Source organism: Eulemur rufifrons, chromosome 30, assembly GCF_041146395.1.
Source record: "Eulemur rufifrons isolate Redbay chromosome 30, OSU_ERuf_1, whole genome shotgun sequence".
Taxonomy (NCBI): domain Eukaryota; kingdom Metazoa; phylum Chordata; class Mammalia; order Primates; family Lemuridae; genus Eulemur; species Eulemur rufifrons.
In genome coordinates this window covers 53,915,822-53,930,814 of record NC_091012.1, presented here as the reverse complement: position 1 = coordinate 53,930,814, position 14,993 = coordinate 53,915,822, and the positions used below count along the sequence as shown (strand labels likewise).

General features: G+C 39.2%; 1 protein-coding gene across 3 annotated transcripts in view; it reads right to left on the bottom strand.

The window, feature by feature from the left end:
* The window catches only part of KLHL13 (kelch like family member 13), a 177,997-nt gene extending 166,467 nt beyond the window's left edge, over positions 1-11,530 (bottom strand). For all 3 annotated transcript variants that reach the window (XM_069463077.1, XM_069463079.1, XM_069463078.1), the window contains exon 1: positions 11,230-11,530. The gene's annotated coding sequence lies outside the window, so the exon portion shown is untranslated. The remainder of the gene's footprint in view (positions 1-11,229) is intronic.
* Between the last annotated feature and the right edge of the window lie 3,463 nt (positions 11,531-14,993).

Here is a 14,993-nt window from a genome sequence, read left to right as displayed (position 1 = left end):
GAAAATCAGCTGAAAGATTTAGTGTTTGACTTACCCCCCCCACCACCACCACCATTTACTTTTACCCCCTTTCTTCACTTGCCTTTTTCTTCATCTTTCTCATCTGGAGCAAATTAAACCATCACTTTGTAACAGGCATTCCTCCAATGCACTGCTGGCCCATTTTCAAAACCATCTCAAACTGTAGAAACTTTTTATCAACCTCAAAGCACATAATCCTTGTCAACTTTCTTTTAATATTAACTATTTCAGTGGCAAGCAATTAACAAAGCAATTTGTATACTGAATGTATTGTAAATGAAAGCAGCTTTAAAGTGAGCAAAAATGAACTTCAAATTTGTAAGACAGGCAAGTGTACATAGAACAGGGCAATGCTCTGGCCCCATCAACTGTGCTACTTTAAGTTCATGGTCCTTAGGTTCTAACAACCTCTATTCTGAAGATATTAGTCCCTTGGCAGGTCCTTTGCTGTCACTCTTAGCCATGACCCACTGACATTAGAAACTCTGTTAGAATTCAACACATTGTAAGATTTTTAGACCATTAGACCAAGAGTAACCAGCATGTACCCTTGAGCTAAAAGAAACTGGACACAGAAAAACATTAATACCCATTACCCTTCCCACAGGTCATCATGGGAATTTAAGGCTATAAAAATGTGTAGGTCCTGGACTAAAAGCACTGCCTCAATGCTTTCCCAAGGGTCACCCCAAGGTTACCACAGCTGCCCTTGCAAGAAGAGACTTTCTCTGAAGTATTGGGGCTTACCTCAAATTTTCTATAAATATCACATTCTAAAGCACGATGTACCTGAGTTTGTTGAAATATTTTTAAATATTTTAAGTTAACTACCAGTTAACATTCTTCTAAATCTTTGTGTAAAAGAGATGCTTCAAAAAAAATAAGCTGCTTTATTTTGTAGCTCTTGAGGCATACTACCATGTCACCACCTGCTCACTCAGTACATGTGTTCCAGTTTGAGGGACCCAAAGTAGTGAACAGAGCACCGGACAGATTCTATTTGTTTAGATGAGTGAAATTCCTAGAATATAATGGGAACTTAATAAATATTTGTTGAACCAACTGGCAAAATACTTCCAAGGACTACTTTCCAACCGCAAGAATATTCCAGAAAACTTCTTTGAGACATGTAATTACTGGCAACCCCACAAAAACAAAATAACAAAGAAAATATACCAATTGTATATTGATGAGGGAGATCAATAGAAAACATATTTTTTTAAGTTTAGTTAGAAATAAAAGGCTGCCAAGATGTCATACAGTGATAACACTGTGGGTGGGGTTAGGATAATTAAAGCCGAATTCATAATAGTGAGCACTAACAACAGTTTAATTGACTCTTGGGTTTTCCTTTGTATGTTTGTAATATTAATGATGTCAAGTTTACGGAGGAAATATAAAGAACTGTAATGCTGTAATGTACGCACACATTTCCATGTAACCATGCGTGGTGCTGGAGCTGCTCAAGGCCATGTCTCATTTGTTATATACTTTTCTCCTGCTTTTTTTTTTTTTTTTTTTTGAGACAGAGTCTCACTCTGTTGCCCAGGCTAGAGTGAGTGCCGTGGCGTCAGCCTAGCTCACAGCAACCTCAAACTCCTGAGCTCAAGCGATCCTCCTGTCTCAGCCTCCCAAGTAGCTGGGACTACAGGCATGCACCACCATGCCCGGCTAATTTTTTTCTATATATATTTTTTAGCTGTCCATATAATTTCTTTCTATTTTTAGTAGAGATGGGGTCTCGCTCTTGCTCAGGCTGGTCTCGAACTCCTGAGCTCAAACGATCCGCCCACCTCGGCCTCCCAGAGTGCTAGGATTACAGGCGTGAGCCACCACGCCCGGCCTCTCCTGCTTTTAATACAGATTTCTATACACATTAAGAGTTCAATAAATGTTTAGTGACTGCAAAGAATAAGTGTCTATTAAGTATCTTACTTAATATAAGTTCTTAAATGAATCTTCCCCTACTCCCTAAAAAATACTCTCTTATCCTAAAGAAGCATAGTTTGATTTAAATAACAAAAATAAAAAATAAAAAATAACTACTCTTAACGGTACTAGATAAGAGAATACTGACAGACTTGTGTCTTGGCTCATTTCAATCATATGACTCTGCCATATCTGTTTTCCTTTGATATGAGGACCACACAGCCAGCCCTCTCTATTCAGAGTTGTTGCATGAATAAATCAGCACATATTTACATGGTAACCATTTACATGGTAACCATTATGAGCAAGGTATTGGGAAAGATAAAGTAGTTCATTTTCCTCCCTAATCTCCACCACCCACAGCAACAACTTACTATGTGCAAGGCCCTGATTGAAGCACTTTACTGTAAGGTGTACAAAATCTTATCTGAAAATCTCGGTGCCAGATGTGTGTCCAAATTTAGAAATATCCAGACTTTTAGATAGGAAATAACCTACATATACTATACATTATGTAATCCCCCATTAGGATCTGTGGCACTACTTCATAAACATATTAGTAATTCTACAACAAAACCAAATAAAGATTAACATTAAGTAGAATAAAGACTATAAATACCCTCATGTCAGTTCAAGTTAGGTTTTGCTACCTGCATTTTGGCATCTAACTTACCAAATAAAATTTTTTTTGGTGTTCAGAGCTTTGAAATTGGAAAACTGCATACAAATTGTGGGCCTAGCTAACTCATGTAATCCTTACAAGTACCCTAAGAAGTAAGTTCTATTATTCCTATGTTACAGATGAGATGACTGAAGTACAAAGAGGTTACTAACTCACCCAGTGTCCCATAGCTATTAAGTCTCCTACCCAGAGTCAGAACCCAGGCAGCCTAGCTCTAGAGCTCGTTCTCTTAACAAATATGTTCTATGACCTCTCTCAGAAACCACTTCAGAACACCAGGCAAACATGCAAAAAGTAAAGCAGCATTAAATGATCCAGGTATCAAAAACATAAGAGAAACATCTCAAGACAGCACTTATTCATTATCCAATAACTGTTTATAGAGTGCATACCATGTGCCAGGTACTGAGAATACAACAATGAGCAAGCCAGACAAGGTCTAAGTCACTTTCATGAAGCCAGCGGCCAGTATGGAGATGGACAGGCATCAGATAAACATAATGATACCACAGGGCAAGTTTGTGACTGCTGTTTACCTTCAGCAGAGGAGGCAGACTCATTGGGGAATGGTATAATAGGACCTAAGATTTGATCTGTTCCTTGACTAGTGCTGGGATTTGAAATGACAGAAAAGAAAGGAATGGAATACATTCAACAAGCACCTATCGTGCACCTATTCTATATTAGGAATAATGTTAAGCACAAAATTTCCAAACTGGGGAAAATCAGTTTAAACCAACAGAGATTTGTGTAAGAGAATAATAGGACATGTGGGAAAGTAGGCTGGGGTCAAACCATGGAGGATGCTTGCTTGAGTTAAGGAGTGGCAACTTGACTCTGCAGGAGCCACTGAAGGTAATTTTGCAGGTTATTCCTCCACAATATTAGGATTTGCCCCATGGAATATCAATAATCATCTGTGTTCCTATTTGGGACCAACTAAACCTCAAAGGTGGATTGCTTGGGCAATAAAATTCATTTAAGCCTCTAGAAACAGGGTAATCCTAATCTCTCAAGAAATAAAGGAATGGCAATTTGAAAATATCGGAGAGGCACCAGCTAAAGGAACACCCCTCTTAAAATCCCAAAGGGCATTTCTAAAATCTAAGTTATTCCTTTATACACAAAGGAAACTTCCAACCTTCCAAGGGAAACATATTTCTATGAGAAAATAAAACATCATTCTTTAAAAAATAAATTCTTAAACTGAACAATGATCTGATTTTTAATAAAGTTGGTGACAACTTACCTTGCAGCACAAGCAACAATGTGACAGTAGGAAAAAAAGAGAGCAAAAGACAAAAAAAAAAAGAATGAATGAACAGTGTGACAGTGGAAAATGAACTGCTTTGACATATTCACCTCAGAGTTCCCATTCCCTTACCCCCTTACCTAAACAGAGTAGAGAAACTGAATTACATATTTATTTAGCATACTTGTCAAACAAAGTTTTTTCATTCTCAGGGATCAAGGTAAACAACTGAGTAGGGACACATTGTATTTGTCCTCTGAAAAACTTCTTTTTTATTTCCTCTGGATAATTTTTTTTTCAGCTAGTGACCTTCCACAGAAAATCTTCTTCGATGGCTTCCCATTGTTCTAAGAATCAAACCCAAATACTTTCTCAAGACTTCCAAGTCCTATTTATCTATTATCAGACTCCTAGGCTCTCCAACGTCTTCTTTATGCACTAACTCAGCCAGCTCACTAGGATCCAGCCATACTGGCTTGCTTTCTGTTATTCAAAAACCTCAGGTCTGTTTTACTCCCGCAAGGCCTTGGCTCTTACTCTTCTCTCTGCAACAATGTTCTCTATGCAATGTTCTCCCAGATTTTGACAAGGTAGACCCATTCTCTCTTCTTTTTTAGGTCTCTGCTAAAACATCAACTTTTGTACCCCCATAATATGCTGAAATAATTAAAAAAAAGAAAAAAAAATCACCTTTTCTGAGAGGCCTTTCTGATCACCACTTGCTAAAGGAGACCCTTCCCAGTTTTCTGTATCACATTCTCCTATTTTCTTCATCGTTCTTACTATAATCTATAAGAATCTCCTTCATTTGTTTAGTTGTTTATTGTTTATATTCTCTGGTAGAGTATAAGCACTGTGATATTCCACAAAAGCAAGGATCATGCCTTACAAGGTTTATCATTGTACCTAATACAGTGCCTAGGTACACAGAAAGTACCCAATAGATTTTGTAAAATGCATTATTAAATGAAGGAATACTTAAAAACCTAATTGTTATGAACAGTAACTTGAGAAAGCCATTTTTCTAATTTTGAGATGTTTTCTCTAGGGCTATTCATTTTTCCATACTCTTTCTACATTTTCTGAAATCTGATATTCCTGAAAAATTCCTGTTATTTCATAGCAATAAAAATAGATTGATTTCAACCAATGGATTTAAGAAAAAAAATATGATGAGGTTTTAGTAGTTTATGAAACATCAATAAAAATCAAACAATTTGAAAATTGATTAGTCTCATTTCACTACTGCCATCAAATTATACAAAGAAAGATAATTTAAAATGTAAAGAAAATGAGAGAGAAGATAATCCAATAGCAAACTGTGGCTACGTTTAATAAAGTTGGAAATATCCAGTCTGATAGCCTCTAGATCAGGGGTGGGGAAGCTTTTCACGTAGGAAGGCCACATTAAATTAGCTGTAATCAAATAAGGCCACATTTAAGAAACTTCGATTAGATATGCTTAAAAATATACATTATTTTATAAAAATCTAACGACTACGTACTTAATCTCAAAAAATGAAATCTATTTGTTAATTTTAAAGTTAACTAACCTTTTAATGACTTTGTTGTGTCTGCTTTTTGTTAGAAAGCATTTGAATATTTGGTTGCAGCATGGAGGTCCACAGTTTCTCTTGATCCTCTACAAGGGTATCAGTCATTTATGACCTTGATGGTGTCTTCATTTGTGTTAGGTAGGAGAATGTAGATTCACAGCAATAAGTGGTTGAAAAGCAGGAAAGCATTTTTCGGGCATGTTGCCGAAGGCATGGGTGTTCTACTGCATTTTTCCATATTTCAACTGGAGCTTTCTTAGCAACAAACAATGACTCCAAAATGTTAATTACTGAGAGCTCAATCAACTCCATCGGTAGTTCTTTAGGTGCCTTGGCAATATCAGCTAGGTGAGGCTGACATGCTACTTTGAATGTGATGTCATGATTCTCAAAGTCAGTGAACCTTTCTTCATATTCTCCAATTAATAGGTCTATAACAGGTACATATTCTTCAAATCATTCGCATATATCATCCTGCTCATCAATGACCTTTTCTAACTGGGGGAAATGTTCAACCCAAGTTTCGTTTTGAGGAAGTGTTTTGAAAAAGGATAGCTTTTTTTTTAATGCTTGGGTTTTTTGCCACATATCATATATAGACTTAGTTTTGCCTTACAAAGAAATATTCAAGTCATTTTGAGTTGACATGATATCACACAGAATGCTGCATTCCTATAGAAATCTTCTTTCAATAATTCACATTGGTGATTTTGTTCTTCATAAAATTTAACTCTCTTTTCTCACAGAGATAAAATTTTGGCTGACACCTGTCCCTGCAATAACCAATGCACCTTAGAATGATAGGGCAAATCCACACTGAATATCTCATTGTTCAACTTTAACATGTTACAAAACAGATGATGCTGTGTTGCACTTGCATGAATACAGTTAACAGCACTTATCACTTGCTGCAAAGTGTCACTTAAAACAGTAGCTTTAGCACAGAGATTTTGCTGATGTAAGATACAATACTTTTTTAATCTGCGCAATAAACCCTTCATGTTTTCCTGTCATGGAAGGTGCACCCTCTGTACATACACTCACTAAATTTACCAAATTCAGTCCAACTTCCTGATGTTTATCTTGAAAGTTGTTGAAGATATCTATTCCCTGCATTCTGTTTGCCAGAGTGCCCAAAGCCAGTATTAAGTTGGTGCAAAAGTAATTGCGGTTCCAGACGTGAATTTTAAATCATTATAACTACGCTCAAATACATCCTTATTAATCAAAATAGAAACCATTACAATCAACACATTTTTCCCAACGAGAAATGTTTGTTTATTCCTGTAGCACAAAAATCTATGCTTTGGGATTCGACAAACTCTTGGAAAGCATTTTCTTCATCATGCTGGTTGTGGAAACGTTTTCCCTGCAAAAAGTTGTCGAGATGCTTGAAGAAGTGATAGTCAGTTGGTGAGAGGTCAGGTGAATATGGCAGATGAGGCAAAACTTCATAGCCCAATTCGTTCCACTTTTGAAGCATTGGTTGTGCAATGTGCGGTGGGTTGGGCATTATTGTGAAGAAGAATTAGGCCCTTTCTGTTGACCAATGCTGGCTGAAGGTGTTGCAGTTTTCAGTGCATCTCATCAATTTGCTGAGCATACTTCTCAGATGTAATGGTTTCACTGGGATTCAGAAAGCTGTAGTGGATCAGACCAGCAGCAGACCACAAAATGGTGACCATTACCTTTTTTTGGTGCAAATTTGGCCTTGGGAAGTGCTTTGGTGCTTCTTCTTCATCCAACCACTGAGCTGGTCACCGCCAGTTGTTGTATAAAATCCACTTTTCGTCGCACATCACAATCTGATCAAGAAATTGTTCACTATTGTTGCGTACAAGACCCTTCAAAACAATGATTTTTTTGATTTTCAGTCAGCTCATGAGGCACCCACTTAGCGAGCTTTTTTACCTTTCCAATTTGCTTCAAATGCTGAGTGACCGTAGAATGGTCACATTGAGTTCTTTGGCAACTTCTTGTATAGTTTTAAGAGGATCAGGTTCGATGATTGCTCTCAATTGGTCATTGTCAACTTCCAAAGGCCCGCCACTGCACTCCTCATCTTCAAGGCTCTCATCTCCTTTGCAAAACTTTTTGAACCACCACTGCAGTGTACATTTGTTAGCAGTTCCTGGGCCAAATGCATTGCTGATGTTGTGACTTGTCTCCACTGCTTTACAACACATTTTGTATGTGATTAAGAAAATTGCTGGAATTTGCTTTTTGTCTAACATCATTTCCATAGTCTAAAATAAATATAAAATAAACAGCAAGTAATAAGTTATTAGCAAAAAAACATAAAGCAAGAAATGCGCATTAAAATGATGTATAACATAACCACATTTATTAAGAATGTATTCCAGTATCAAATGGCAAATTTCAACAGTGCTAAAACCACAATTGCTTTTGCACCAACATCATAACTCTTCATAGCAAAGAAAATCTTCTGTTATGAACCAAATGAAGTACAAAACCTGTGCCAAGTCAGTAGTATCAGTTGATTCATACAAAGCTATTGAATCATATATATTTTCTTTTTGAAGTATTACATGAAGTTGTTCTAGTTGAAGGCTAATTCATGCTGCTGATCAGTTATGGTTCTCCTTGAAAGAGGCAGTTGATTGTATTTTGAAATATCATTGTTGTCTAAGCATCCTACAACTTCGACAATGCATTCTTTCACAATTTCTACATCACTGGATGGCTTCCCTTTTTCCCCCAAGTATATGAGCTACTTTATAAGTTGCTTCGGTGGCATTATTTCCAGGTCTCATTGCTGCTTGAAAGAATTGTCTTTGCTTTTGCTTTTCATCTTTTAACTTCTGCAATACAACCTTTCACACTTCTCCCTCTAAAGTATTTTGGTCCTTATGAGTGTTATAACACTGGTGAGCACTGAATTTCTTTAATGTTTATATTGTAGTATCACAAAGCAAGCAAACCATCTTATCTTTAGCAGAAACAAGATAATATTGCAATTCCCAATCCTCATTTAAAAATGTGTTTTCTTCCTTCAGTGTTCTCTTGGTCTTCTTTGACGTGATGGGCTGTTAAGCAGACAGAATTTAAAAATGCTGTCAAGCTGTTCAACTATTCACAAATTACACCTCAAACAGAAACACAGCACACCATTGCCAAAAGCTGATAACAGACTGGCATATTTGACCCCCATAAACTCTTAACAACCACCCTCCTATGGTAGTGGTGTCAGTCATGAAGTTAGAACTAAATCATGAGCGTAGCAGCCATCAGTTTAGCCCTTATGGCTTACTAATGTGTTAATTGTGCTGATCAATCTGAGAGGATTATTTTGTTGAAACTTATCTTATTCTTTGGTATTTTAAATACGTTCATTTTAAAAATAAAAATATAAAAGACAAAAAAATGTATTAATAAAAATAAAAGGATTTGTTCTGTAAAATTTGGATTCAGTCAAAAGGCTGCACTTAAGGACGTAGAAGGCCACATGTGGCTTTAAGGTTGCAGGTTCCCCACCCCTGCTCTAGGTGTACCAGGTGGGCTATCAAATACATATTGCTTCATATTGAAGATTCTGAGCAAAATGCCTATGGCTAACTCACATCCACCTTTATTTTTTTCCTAACAAACATAAATAGTTTTACTATACAATCACATTAGTGGCAATCCTAGCTTTGACTTAATATCCATAATAATCTCCAAAGGAAAAAAGTAACAAAATGTTATAAACTCTTTTACTTGAAACAGCTGCAAGTTTGTATGTCTCTTGAGAATGTGTTACCAAGAAAATCACAGCATTAGAAAGGTGAGTCTTTTACTATAAGTATCCTTTCCCTATTACATTTTTTAATACAACTAAAGTAAACTCAGGAATTTATCAAATGAATAGGGAAACTATAAATCATCTTCAAGTTATCTAACTAAACTGATAATCAAAAGCACTTACTGTTCTAATCAAACCTTTCTTCAGAACATCAACTGAACCCTATATAGTCATACCACACTTTTTAAAATGTGCTTGTAGAAATGGCAGGTTAAAAACCTTGGGCAATTGGGGCTTTTATTTATCTATTTTAAAAATACAGCATTTTCGCTTGCAGCTCTGACTCGGGGGGATGGGGGAGCATGGGCAATATACATAACCTAAACTTTTGTACCCCCATAATAAGCTGAAATAAAATAAACTAAAAATTTAAAAAAACACATCATTTGATTTTGCAGCAGAAACCACTCTCGTCTCACTGCCATAAGAAGTGTTACCCAGGATGGTGAAATTTAGCCATTATCTTCATTCACAACTTGGTTTCTTCTCAGATTGCTTCCAATTAGAGTACAGTGTGTCAATGGCAACACTTGGTCATACATCAAGCAAACAATTCTAACACTGTTAAGTATAAGGATATTAATAAGAACTTGCAGTTAAAGGAGCTAATATTTTTAGATGTAAAATGACATCATAACTGCTTAATTATTTCATTTTCTCAGTTTTCAGATTTGAGCACTAGATACAACCTATTTCCACAAACACAGATGCATACGTCAGCATGTGATTGCTGACTGGTATTTGCCTCTACTTTGAGCTTCTCCATTCAATTTTCTTCACACACTAATTGCAGCATGCAAGTGAGCAAATGAACCTTTCTCAGTATGGGAGCTAACACTGCAACTGCATAGGAAGAAAGCGATACTGCTAAGAGTAGTCTTTTTAAAAAAAAAAACTGCAAGGTTTTAAAATGCTGTTTCTGGAGAGTTTATACAAATATAAGATCTACTGTAAGAAATTGTGGCTTCTTTAAACAAACAAACAAAAACAAAAAGCAGGTGCCCTCCAAACTGAGGCAGTTTTAAATCCCAGAGTCTCTTAGTTACCATTCAATGTGTTTAGTAACCAGCCTATGCTAACTTGAGCGACTTTATCCCAAACCACTAAAGTCTTGACTGCATTAAAACGATGAACATCTTAGTTTACAGATGCGGAAATGGAGCCAGGCATCACAAGTCCCACCAATTCCCTCTCTCTCAGGCCTGCTCAGCAGCTGGGGAAGAATCAGACTTAGGACTATGTACGACGATTGCATACAAACATATATACATACATTTTAAGCAGCTATGGTTCACGGGCTAAGTTACTGAAACCTAGAAAGAAACTTTAAAGTTCCCTCACTAGGGAATACTAAGGATATTTAGCAAAGGAATGATCCATCACTTTCAGTAAATCATAGGCTAAATTATAAACCTCTAAGAAAATCATTAGTCAACAGTGATTAAACCAAAAAAGCCAAGACATTAGGAGCTGAAGATTGTCAGAGTGAAGGTAAGTAAAAGCTTCAAGGAAGAAGAGGAGTGTGCTCCCGACTTGGGAGCCAGCAGAGGAGCCTCTCAAGTTAGAAGATTTTGAGGGAGGGAGGGATTTTGAGGCACAAAGCAGAAACTGTTAGAGGGCAATAGATAGTGGGGCTGAGGCAGGCAAAGGAACCCCAGACCGTCAGGGCAGCGACAGCGAAGCCCAGAGGAGATCTTGGAGGGATGACAAAGAATCACAGGAAAACTGGGTTCTGGAGTCCTAGAAGAACCCAGGCGTCCGACGGAGCCAGAGGGACCAGGAGATAGAGATGCGAAGGTGTAGGGATGAGGGCGCGCACCAGCACGCGGGAGAAAAAGAGATGGGCCGGCAAACAGCGAAGCTGGTTCCCTGTCCCTCTACCCCTGGGCAGTTCGCAGCTCCTTGCTACTCACAGCCGCGCAGCGCCGGGTCCCAAAGGCGAAGAAGCAGCAGATAGAGATCCTGTGACTTCAGGACTCTGTCTCACCTTGCTTGTCGCGTCCCAGGGTCCCGCCGCTCGTCCGCCGGCTGCTGCGCTCCGAGGGCCGAAGAGAGAGTCGGCACGGTGCAGCCGGGGCTCCCTCCTTCTGTGAGGCACCAGTACCCGCACCTCCGCACCCCCTGCTCGCCCTGGGCACTTCACCCTGTCCTCCCGCAGGCGGAGAACACGGACGCTAACCTGACTGCCGCTCCAGTTATTTTCAAAAGTCCCCGTAGCAGGGTTCCCGGGAAGAGGAGCTGAGCTGCTGCGGCCGCAGCGGCAGAGCCTCCGCCTGACCTCACTGGGGGCGGTGGGAGGGGGGGGTTAGGGAGGGGGGCGGGAGCCCAGTGGGGGAGGGAGGGGGAGTGGGGCGAGGGAGCGCGCGGGCGGGGGAAACATGGCGGCGGGGGTGGCCCTGGCGGCGCCTGCGCGGGAGGCGAAGGGAGAGCTGGGGCTAGGACAGTGTGTGTGTGGGGTCCGAGCTGAACTCCCGGGCTGTAGCCAGTGCGTGACAAAGCCGGGCCCGGAAGCGGGATGACCGCTAAGTGGCCCTCACGCCTCCGAAACCGAGACGCTTGGGTGTGAGCCCACATGGCTTCTGGTGCCCAGGAGGCAGGAGAAGTGAAAACTGTCAAGTATCCAGGGACAACACTGCGGCCGCCTGGTGTTAGCCACTCCAAGGAGGTTCACCGGTGCATCCTGCCAGCCGTGGCCTCGGCCCCCTCATAGTCACAGCGGGGCCTGGGCAAAGGGCGTGCTCTGGAAGCTGCGCCGCTTCACCTCGGTGGGTCCCACACCTCAAAGTAGCCAGACCCAGGCTCTCACACAAATGTTCATCACTCTTCTAGGAGCGCTTCGTCTCTCCCCCTGCCTACTAGAACACAGAGTATTAAGAAACAGGAAGAATAACAACTACAAATAGAGAAATTTAACATTTTGCTGAGTGTCTACTATGAACCAAGCGCTTAACTATCAACTCACTTAACTCTCACAGCTACTCCACGAGGTGCATACTATTATTATTTCCATTTTACAAGTGACAAAACTGAGACATAAAGCTTAAGCAAGTTGCCCGAGGTTACAGAATTAATAAGTGGCAGAGCAGGACTCAAGATACCAAGTGGTGTGATTCTGGCGCCCAAGCTCTTAACCACGGCCTTAAACTGCTTCCAAACTCTGGTGGGACTGCTCTTCTAAGTAGTCAAGCCTGTTTTTCCCCTTGCCTGTCTTCTCTTCATTCTTTGCCTTCTTGACGGTTACCCCCGGGGGCCATCTTCTTACACCCCTTCCTTTGCCATTTCTACTTATAATTCCAGACTCCTCCTTGGAAAAATAAAGGGAGATTTTTCTCTTAGCAACCAGGTTTTTCTGTTTGTTTGTTTTGGTTTTGTTGTTATTGTTGTTTTGCTGTTTGTATTTTTTTTTTAAGGAAGTGATGGGGTGAATGTGGAGACAGTAGTTGTTTATGTTTCTGAGTATTTCTCTCTTTGGCTACCAGTAAACTAATCTAGGACCTGAGAGCTCAAAATTGCTGACTTGGTATTTTAACTTACATACACTCAAATTCTAGTGGTAGCTTTTAGGTAAATTTAAGAATAATCAGCTTCTCAAAAACTTGCTAAAACGAAAAATAACAGCACATTTTGGGCTTTTTCGAATACTCAAAGAACTCGAAATACACATGGAATTTGCATTATTAACTTTTATCTGTCAGTGTATTCAACACAATTTACCTTTGTTAACAGGAATGCATGATTAGCTTCTCTACTATGCTTATTCAATAATTATTATGTACCTACATTACACACTAAATGCCTATTAGGTGGAAAGCACCTGTTACAGAAGTTCACAGTCTCCTTGAGGAGATATGTTTAAAGCAGTCAGTTTCAGCATGTATCAAAAACCTGGCACATACGTTAAAATAAATAAATAAACACAAGTTGGTGTATATATATCCCAGTCACCGCTTCATCATCTTTTTCATAAAAAGGTTCAAATGGGGTTGCTTTATAGTAAGTTTCTCCAACATAAATGACAGGAAAATGGGATAATCAAGTGTGGCCCAAGCAGCCTTTATCCATACAAGGAGAAAACCCACCAGAGTTCAGGTGTTGCTATTGGGGACAATTATAGAATCTACATTTGAAGTGAGATTAAGATGTTACAATATACATATTCAATAGGAATTTGTTGCTGTTTGGGTTAATATTCTTTGCCTGAATAGTTAATCTAGTAGATAGGGCACTAGACTTGGAGTCAGAAGACAATTTATGGGCTATCTGACATTAAGTAGCACCTTCACCTCTCTGAGAGTGTTTTCCTGAATTTCCAGTGGGGATCATGGTAATATTGGTCTCACATTCCCCACAGCATTGTTTTGGGTTCCAAATAAGATAACACACCTGAAGGCACCTTGTACACTTGTAATATATATACAAATGTACAATGATATTTTGTTAATATCAGACTGGCTACTAGAAGCTAGGGATCTAATTATGAAGGATTTTACATGTTAACCTGAAGCCAAAAATGTCAAGAACAAGAAAAAGCATTTGGAATATAACAGTATGCTAAAAATCTGAAGAATGCGTGGATGTAACAGAAGTTCAGGAAATAAGAATAAAGAGAGTAAAAATAAAATATTAGTGGTAAAGGGAATACAAACAAGATCGATGGCTATTATGGGCTGAATTTTGCCTCCCTCCTCCCCCACCAATTCATATATTGAAGTCCTAACTCCCGTACCTCAGAATGTATTTAATAATTGTATTTGGAGATAAGGTCTTTAAAGAGTTAATTAAGTTAAAGTGAGGTCTCTAGGATGGGCCCTAATCCAATATGACTGGTTTCCTTATAAGAAGAGATTGGGATTTAGACATGTGTGCAAATAGAGAAAAAAAAAAAAACATGTGAGGACAATGTGAGCCAAGGAGGGGCCTCAGAAGAAACCAAACCTTCTGACACCTTGAGCTTGGACTCCTAGCCTCCAGAATTGTGAGAAAATAAATTCCTGTTATTTAAGTCACCTAGTTTATGGTAATTTGCTATGGCAGTTCTAGCAAACTAATACAATGGCAAATATTTCAAATGCTAACTACAATATCCACTGTATTAGTGGATACATAGTAATTAGTGCTAATTACTATGTAACAAATTGCCACAGACCTGGTAGCCTAAAATCACACACATTATTATTTGTTTCTATGGGTCAGGAGTCCAGGCACAGCTTAGCTGGGTGCACTGCTCAGTGTCTCACAAGGCTGCTGCAGTCAGGGTGTTTGACCAGGCTGTTTCTCATGTGGAGCTCAGAATCTTCTTCCAAGCTCATTCAGGTTGTTGGCCAAATTCAATTCCTTGCAGTTATAGGATTCAGAACCATAGCATTTACCCACAGTCAGGGATGGGCACGCTTGCAGCTCCTATTCAGGTGGTGCAAATGCAATATATGTAACCTAAACGTTTGTACCCTGGTAAAAATTTTGAAATGAAGGAAAGAAAAGAAAAGAAAGAGAGAGAGAGACAGAGAAGGAAAGGAAAGGGAATAGGAAAAGAAAGGGAAAAAAAAAAGAACCATAGTATTTACAGGCTCTAGAGGCTCTAAAGGCCCCTTTCCATAGGTAATTGACAACATGGTTGTTTCTTTAGTCAAAGCCAACAGGAAAACTTCTTTCTCCTTGGCAGGAGTCCAGTCCCTCTTTTAAGGTCTTTCACGAGATTAAGTCAGGCCCACCCAGGATTATCACCCTTTTAATTAACTCAGAAATCTACAG